The following is an 8500-nucleotide window of genomic DNA, read 5'->3' as shown; positions in this document are numbered from 1 at the left end:
GCTTTGTTTTGTTTTCAAAATCTGTGCACAGCAGTGAATCTGACAAAAAGAAAAAAAAAGTACAACAAATTTAGTTTAAGGAACTGATATTCAGCAAAGTTCTAGCAAAATGCAAAAAATAAAATTAATTCCTGGAGACAACAGAATCTGGGAAGAACAGAATGGGGTGGGGAAGAAGAGAGGCTGGAGAAGGGGAAGAGCTCTACATTCAACTACATTATCCAACAATTTCACTTCTACAATCTGGGCTCCTGACTGCCCACCTGCATGTGCTGTTTCATTCCTGCCAGCTCTTCTGGAACAAAACAACTAGTTCCTCGGAAACTAAACCCAGTTTAGTAGCTCTGCAGTTAATTCATTTTAGGGATCACTCTGATGGCATTATGGATGAGAACTAGCTGGTTTCGGTTCTTCTTTGCACACTTGAGAGAGGATGCTGTATCACCAAAACTATGATGGCCTGTAATCATCCTAATCAAACTAATTCAGACACTTCAGGCAAAGGAACACTACAAAAAAATAATTGTATCTTAGGGCCAAAAGGCAGCCCAGAGGAGACTGGCAACAAATGCTATGAAGCATGAAGGCACCAGTTTCTTCAGGCAATGGCTAGCCCTGACCACTGAGAACACAAGCCATTTTTTCTGACTTAATTTGGAAACCACTCTGCAAAGAGGATGTGTTTAACAGTAGACATAGCTCCTCTCCCCTTCTCTTCTCTGTGTTGACACATCCAAAAGGCTGAAGGACATGAACAAAGTAGGTCAAAGAAGCCCAAATGACTTAGGGTGACTGACAAATTTGTAAAAATCATCCTCTTTATGAACATTAGACTGTTCTGAAAGAAAGATATAGCAAGAAAATATATCTTTCTGCCACATTTCTCTGACAAGAAGGGCAATCAGAAGACTCCAGGGAGAAAAAAAGCCAAGACATTCAACTTTCTAGAAACTCCAAAGGGGCCTGGAAGCAGAAATCACAGCTCTGCATTTCATAGTAGAAACACCTTCAGTATTCTTGACTATCTAGCTAGAAGGTCTTACTTTCACCTTAAAAGCATCTGGTATATTTTTCTGAACCCTGCTAGGATCCGTTGGAAAGATACTTACATGTGTTTTTTTTTTAAATCCAATAGTTGCTATGCAGCTGTATCTGGGACCAGTGATATCAGATCACACTGACCTTTCTTCAAAAAGGGACAGAAAAATTATTTTATATATTAGGGAATAAAAACGGAAGGAAGTAGACACTCTCCTGTTGAACTGCCACTGGCTTTAGAGAAAATTACAAGACTCAGAGATATCCTTATTCTCTGCTGTGGTTCAATTTGCTGAGAATAATTACATTCTCTTCCCTAGAGTAATTTTGGAGGCAAATGGAAGAAAGGTAACTCTTCTTCAAAAAAGGAAACATTTAGACTCTTAATGATATAAATGTCATTGAGAAAGTTTTCTACCATTTTGCCCCTTCTCCACAAAGCAAAACATTTTCAAGTTGAAAATGCAGGAACGTCAACATAGGTTACTAAAGTTGCACGTCACCCACATTTTTTGGGACACCCTACCTGGGCTAAACCCTACACCCAATTCACAATATGCGCAACTTGGGCTTTTAGAAGCATGGTAACATTTTTTTTATGACAACTTATTTACATTCCCCCCTTAACATTGCCCTCTACTAGTAAACTTGTGGCACATCAGCTCTTAAGTAGAGTAATACTAAAAAACAAAAACAAAAAAATGAAACAAACAAAAAACCACAACCACACATACTTTACCACAAACATGCCAAGCATAAGGCAAATTCGGTTTCTGGATCTGTTACCAAGTAATATTTCACAAGTCAAGAGATAAAAGTTTGTCCCAAGAAGAAAAAAAGAAGGAACAGATGCAGCTTGCAGTCTGGCACAGTGTACAGCACATGACAAAGTTTGGAAAGAAAAGCCTGTAGCTCCCTTTTTACCTCACCAAGACAAAATGTACAAATAGCTATAATCCCCTCCCCGTTTTGGGGCCAATAAAACAACTGTTCATGCATATGGTATTATAAAATGTTTAACAGTAAAATGCACCCATTTGGCTTTCCCTAGAATTCTGAACTTTTTGACTTTGTGCCAAATCGTCTATGTAATTTCTCAGTTCAGTCATATTAAGAGATGCTTCCTACCTTCTGAAATATCACTCTACTGCTCCGATTGAATAAATTTAATTCTCTCCCTCCCCACCCCCAACTAACATAAAACAGATGGAAAATACATTACACTAGAAGTTCTCAAAGAATTATTTTCTCCTTCAAATACCAATCACTGATCGCAGTGTGGTCCTTACATGCACAACATATCGACTGGACTCCACTGTGAGAAAAAAATCAAAGTTAGACCTATTGGCAGTCCACTACAATTAGTGAGAACTTTATTGGGTTTTTGCGGTGTTTTTTTTTTTTTTGCCAGAACAGATGCAATATATGACGTTAGAAGAACTGAATATTTCTAAGAAGTACCTTTCTGGGACCTTTGCTAGGTACCTTTCAAGACAATCCTTTAAAATGTACAACTTCCACACCTAAGCCTAGTGCCACACACCAGCAGACATAAGATCTACGCTGAGGAGATAGTGTCCTTGCACATAAGCAAAAGAATCTGCAATTCAAAGTTCAGAGGCTCACCTAGTTTTCTCATGTTTGTTTCACCCAGCTTTAAGATTTTGCTTTAAATGACGATTGTGAGCTCTCTGGAATTTGGTTCTCTTATGTAGGTGTGTTATCACAATAGATCACTGAGGTGCTACGGACTCCTTGGCACACCTATAGTGAGAAGTAATCAGTGTACATCCAAAAAAAGATTAATTCAGCTTGAAAGATCGAGCACTGAAGAAGGAACACCTGGGAGCTCATTTTCCAGGTTATGTGTTTCACCACTCGTGATTGTTTTCTTCCTTATCCTTCCCAGCAGTTGCTTACATTCATGCAACAAAAAAATCTTCTGGCAACACATCCAGTGCAGAGTTGTGTATAAATCAAAATTCAATTGTTTTAGTATCTGAACTCAATAAATTTCACACACAGGAGAGAAGCTGTATGCAAAAGGAACACATTCTTCAATCACAGCCAGCCAATCAAGCTAGCGTAACACAAATGAAAATCCCCACTGAGTTACAGGCTGAAGAGCTATTTGGAACTACAATGTGGCCATCTACTCCCACCTTTGCTACAACGCAGCCAGATAAGGTATTATTCTGTATCTTTAAAAGACCTTCCTATTGTGTTAAGTTAATTCAGCTGAGCTTTAGCAAGTGAGAGAGAGGAATCACAGACTTCTGCCCATCCTGACAGAGCACAACGCTTTCTGCCATGAGTAGTCCCAAAGAAGTCACACAGCATGCCAGGTACAAAGTATTTGCAGAAGTGAGCCCTCAGACAGGGCTATAAAAGCTCTGGGTTAAGGAAGCACACGCCAACTTGCTTCTGCTTGATCTGTTACACAGCTTGACAGTAACAGATAGCCAGTTGCATTAGTGTCAATGTTCAGATACGTTTCTCTCAATATCTGTCACAAAAAACAGACGCGGTATCAGTGTGCCAGCTGTATTATCGGTCACTACATAGTTGATCATACTTAATAACATCCTCGAGCACAGACATGGCTAACAAGTATCACAGACGGCAATTACGATTGTGCGCCACAGTCACCCAGATCGTTCTGACGCCGAGCTGCCAACGGCGCGCGTTCAGCGAGTGCCTGCCTCCCAACTTTTCCCTCTCAAATACATTAACTTGCCTCAATATGAAGCCAGAGTTTGTTTTGAAACTCTTAACAGGATCACTGAAAGAAAAGAGGAAAAATACCATAAATGATCCTCTGGACTGTTTCCAGAGTAGCGTATTCTCTTAGCGATTGCCTTGGAAGCAAGCCAAGAATGGGAAGTGTTCTTGCAAATGAGCACGCTACTATACTCAAGTACAAGTTATCATTTAATTCTTTTGTCAACATCAGCGCAGTTAGAAATTAAGAAGCCTGTTTAATAAACAGGTTACTTGAATTCCAGTTACCAAACACCAATTTCTTCTCTATCCATCCCCCCCACGCTCACTCAGCTCCTGTCCCCGACCCACTTCGCAACATACACTGCTTTCTTTTTTTGGATACTTTCTCTCCTTTACTGAAAGTCAAATAAAATTAGTGTATTAATTACATCAACCATGACTAGGTCTGTAATCAAGAGCAACTTAACTAAGAAAAGGAAAAAAGTCAGTTGCTCCAAAAAAACATTTGAAAACCTCAGAACAGGCTTCTATGGGACACAGTGCTTACTATTTTTAACAGGGCTTTAATACAGTCTACTGAATGGTTTTGTGGGGGCAGTTTTTCATATTATGATTACTCCTAATGAGATCACCCTCCTCATCCCTTCCCAGCAGAACAATGAAAGATTTGTGCAAGGCTACAGATCAACTCCACTCACTTCACCTTGTACCGAATTTCCTCATAAAAACTCATCAAGAACACAATTGGTTTTTTTTCCTGAGGACGAATTACTAATAATGAGATCTAGTTATTTTTCTTTTAGGGGGTCATAATCCTCTGTAGAGGATTTTGAAGTCCTCACACAGACATGTTGGACTCAGTGACTGCTGCCAGCTTTGTTTTTGAGATGCTGTAAGTTTCTCCTCTTCACAGATTTGGGGGGGGGGGTTTCCAGGTTTTGACTTACAACATTTCTCATCAACGAATGTCTGCCCATCTTACGGTAAAAATATGGTAATATATAACTTGTGTCATCTTATGATAAAAATGATAGACCTTGTGTTAAATGTACATGAAAATACCCGTCTTCAAACTGCCTATTCACTTGATTTTACTGTAAGCAAAGACAATGAAATATCCTTTCTCATGCTAAGCTGAAGCATCTTACACATGTAGCCTCAGTGACAGCAGTGCTAAGGATAAGTATTATTCTAAGAATATGGGTAACTGAACCAGTCTGAACGAGAAAGCACAACTCAGTAGTCTCTGATTTGCTAGTATTTTAAACTACACCATGATACCCTGGCAAGCCAAAAGTTTCGAGTTAGTTTTATGCAAAAACATACTGTAGAAAGGAAAACATACTTTACTCTGGAAACTTGATATTCTGTTTGAAAGATCTAAAATGATACCCTTTTGTTTGAATTTGTACACACTTACGACACAAACCTCTAACTCAGTTTTTATTGCGTGTGTATTCTTCCCGTTACTAACCACACCTCATTCTTCCTCAGTTTTAGTTTCCTTGTAATTCTGTCACAGACCATGTGAAAGAACAAATCGTTTAACTACTCATATCCGAGATTACTAATACAATGTTCTGTGATAGGTATGACTTGCTCAGCAAGAGGTACAAAGAACATAACCTTAACCGGTTTAAAATGCTAATCCTGAATCTATATTTATGCTTCATACAACTTTAGATTTTCTTGTTTAAATTTTAAAATGCAGTATGCAACTGCCGATTTCCCTATCCAGAAGAGCTGACTGCTTTGGATTAGCCAGTGTGAAGTTTACAGATTGAGGATCCAAAAACTTTAAAAGCAGACTGATGACGTATTTCTCTTGGCGGGGGGGGAAGCTGGTAGAACATGACCTATAATGTACATACTACAACAAGTTGCATGTTTACTTACGTTCACATGTGTCTCCTTTTTGCTGGTATCCCGCTTTGCAGATACATTTTCCAATAGGCACTAGCCATTCTCCCTCTGCACTGCAGTGCATCTTCGGCGAGTTCTCCGCCTCCTCCTCTGCACTGCTGACGCAAGTTCCCCGTACTTCAACTAAAGAGGAAAACTCTGAGCCAGTCACTGTGTCAGGAAAAATAGCTAAGTTCTCAATGATGGACCAGCACTTCTTGTAGTAGACTTTGACAGAGACCAAAGCAATACAGGCCCCTACATCCTGAAACGCAAGATAGAATCCTTTTTTGGACAAAGGTCCAATTTCTCTCACCTCTGTGTTAAGTTTCATTTTTCTCTCCCCAAGATCACCCTGGGTAAAACTTTCATCTGCTGCAATAGTGTCTATTTTTACATATTGGTTTTCTCGGATATTCCTGCCAGTGTCGTAGTCTGTTTCATAATAATACAAGTTAAAAGTTTCTTTACAAGTCCCCAGAACTCCAGGAAGACTGTTACAATCCCTCAGAGTGAATTTCAGTTCTACAAAAATCCTTTGTGCATTGCTTTTTGCAATCCAGTTAGTCCGAAGCCAGTTGTTTTGGTTTGATTCCATCACCTGGCATACCTGGTATGTTCGTATAGGAGTGTAGTTTTCATCCAGTCCACTAATTTCTTCCCACTAAAACAATAACAAACAGTTAGTAATACAAAATGAGTACGCCACCAGATGTAACTGTTGTGCATTTTAAAAAGCTTCAAACAACTCAAGTCTCCTCCTTTTTTACAGTATGGCTTCTTAAAAAGGAGGTTACTGTTAAAATACTCTTAAGCACCCAAATGAAGAAAATACATCTTAACGCAGCTGCAGGCTCTCTCTCCCTCCACGTCTTTCCCACATATAAATAACTTCTAAAAATCATTGTCACATCAGGGGCACAGTTGTAAAGGGGAAGCTTCAGAGAAGGCTGTTCAACGTACCAAGTTCTGATTACACACTGGGCTCTCCCACATTTCATTAAGGTCATGACAGTTTTGGGTAAGCAAAGACCAAAAGGAGGGAGGCAGCTTCGCTTCCAGAGAAACCTAAAATCAGTAAAGTGTTAGAAACTGAAATTGCCTAGTGTTACAGTACATAAAGCTTGTGTACATAAAAATTCCAGTTAATCTTGCAGTTGTACAGAAAGCATGGGACTCGGTCCTGAAACTTGTGAGTCGTACAATTTTCACTCGTATATGCTGAAAGTGGCATAGAAAGAGAGGGCAAGAGAAAACAGACAGAATTAGAAATCTGAAAGCAAGAAAACATTTTGGTTGTCCCCTTTTTCTTCAGTCCACCTTCTGTTCTACTTACAAACCAAAGAAGGTAAGCAGGAGCTCCTCACCTCACATTTTGTTCAGTGGCTGCATCCATGTTAAAAGGAGCAAACTTCATTTAGTCGGGAGTTCAAATGAACCATGAGATTACATATGTAATTAAGAACAACCCACATGACTGAAAGTTCACTGGTTCAAAGCCTGTTTTTTGTTGTTGTTCCCTCTTTAGGATAACAATTATGTAACAAACTGGTAAGCCTCTAACAGCCCCATAGTCTTTAACAGCCTTTGGTGGCGTGGGAATTTGCACCTCCGGCAATGGCAAACCGTCCACTGAGATCAACCAGGCAGATCTGCCCAGGTGTAACCAAAACAGTATCTGTCTCAGCTTTTTTCACATTTCTTGTAACATTTAATTCACTGCAGAAACTGCAGCTGTAATAAATTAGGGGTTTTTTTTTTGAGCTATCCTCACCCGATGATACAGGCAACCATGACTTCTCCGTATGGCACTTAGCCCTCTGGCCCTGTGTCAATAATGCACTTAAGCTCACGCTTAAGATCAATGACAGTACTTATGAGCTTAATGGTAAGCATGTGGTTAAGTGCTTTGTGGGACTAGTGTACTCGGCACCTCTGCAGGATGGAGCATCCACTGACATTCCTTATACCGGTAACCAAGCGTGGAAGGCATTGGTTTCCCAGACTAGGAGCCATGCAGTATACAGTACTTTGCAAGCCTATTTGACAGCAAATGAGATCATTTTAATGTTGGTCTACTGCTCCAAGAAAAAGCAGATGTGGCTGAATTGATGCTGGAAGTTATCACCACAAAATATATCACGGCTGCACATGCTGAAATGCACAGAAGTTGTAAATATCGAAGCGCATTTCAAAGACCTACAGTTAACGTAGATGTGGTATGTATGGTATTATATATGCATATGGTATTGAATTATTGAAATATATTATTAAATGCTCACGGAGTTAACTGAACTGATTGCATATGGAACTGTATTAATCTCAGAACAGAAGAAAGTCTATCTTTGTAATAGATTTATTATATCTGAATGAGTAAGATTTTTTGCCCCCTGTGTAAGAACTAGTATTGACAAGGAAAGGAAGAAAAGTGGCCCTGAACTAAGGATTTTGGCTCTGCCACATTGAAAAGAAAAAAACAAAACAAAACAAAACAAAGCAAAAAAAAAAACCAACACCCACAACCCAAAAAAACCCAAGACCACACAAAGATGACAAAAAAGGCAGGAAGCCTAAAATTTTACTGATTTTTATACTCGCCATTTCACATTAGGTAGTGTTGGATTTTTTTGTTTTGGGTTGGTTTGGGTTTTTTTTTGTTTTATTTTTTATCCTGTGTACGCAGTCCTCCCACAAAACACCAAGCCAGATTAGACGACGTATCGTACCTTTGAAGTGAAAGTAACTCTAACGTACCACACAACAAAATCTGACTCCTCAGGTTTTGATGTGGACTGCTCCATCAAAACAAATCCCCACCCTCCCCACCCCCCCCACC

The 8500-nt window shown here is 39.5% G+C and overlaps 1 pseudogene; it reads right to left on the bottom strand.

The window, feature by feature from the left end:
• Positions 1 to 5650: 5650 nt before the first annotated feature.
• Positions 5651 to 6328, bottom strand: LOC104075382 (annotated as a pseudogene).
• Positions 6329 to 8500: the final 2172 nt, after the last annotated feature.

This window comes from Fulmarus glacialis, unplaced genomic scaffold (assembly GCF_000690835.1).
Source record: "Fulmarus glacialis isolate BGI_N327 unplaced genomic scaffold, ASM69083v1 scaffold35464, whole genome shotgun sequence".
Classification (NCBI taxonomy): domain Eukaryota; kingdom Metazoa; phylum Chordata; class Aves; order Procellariiformes; family Procellariidae; genus Fulmarus; species Fulmarus glacialis.
The sequence above is the reverse complement of the archived record's forward strand: the minus strand, read 5'-3'. Positions and strand labels throughout refer to the sequence as shown.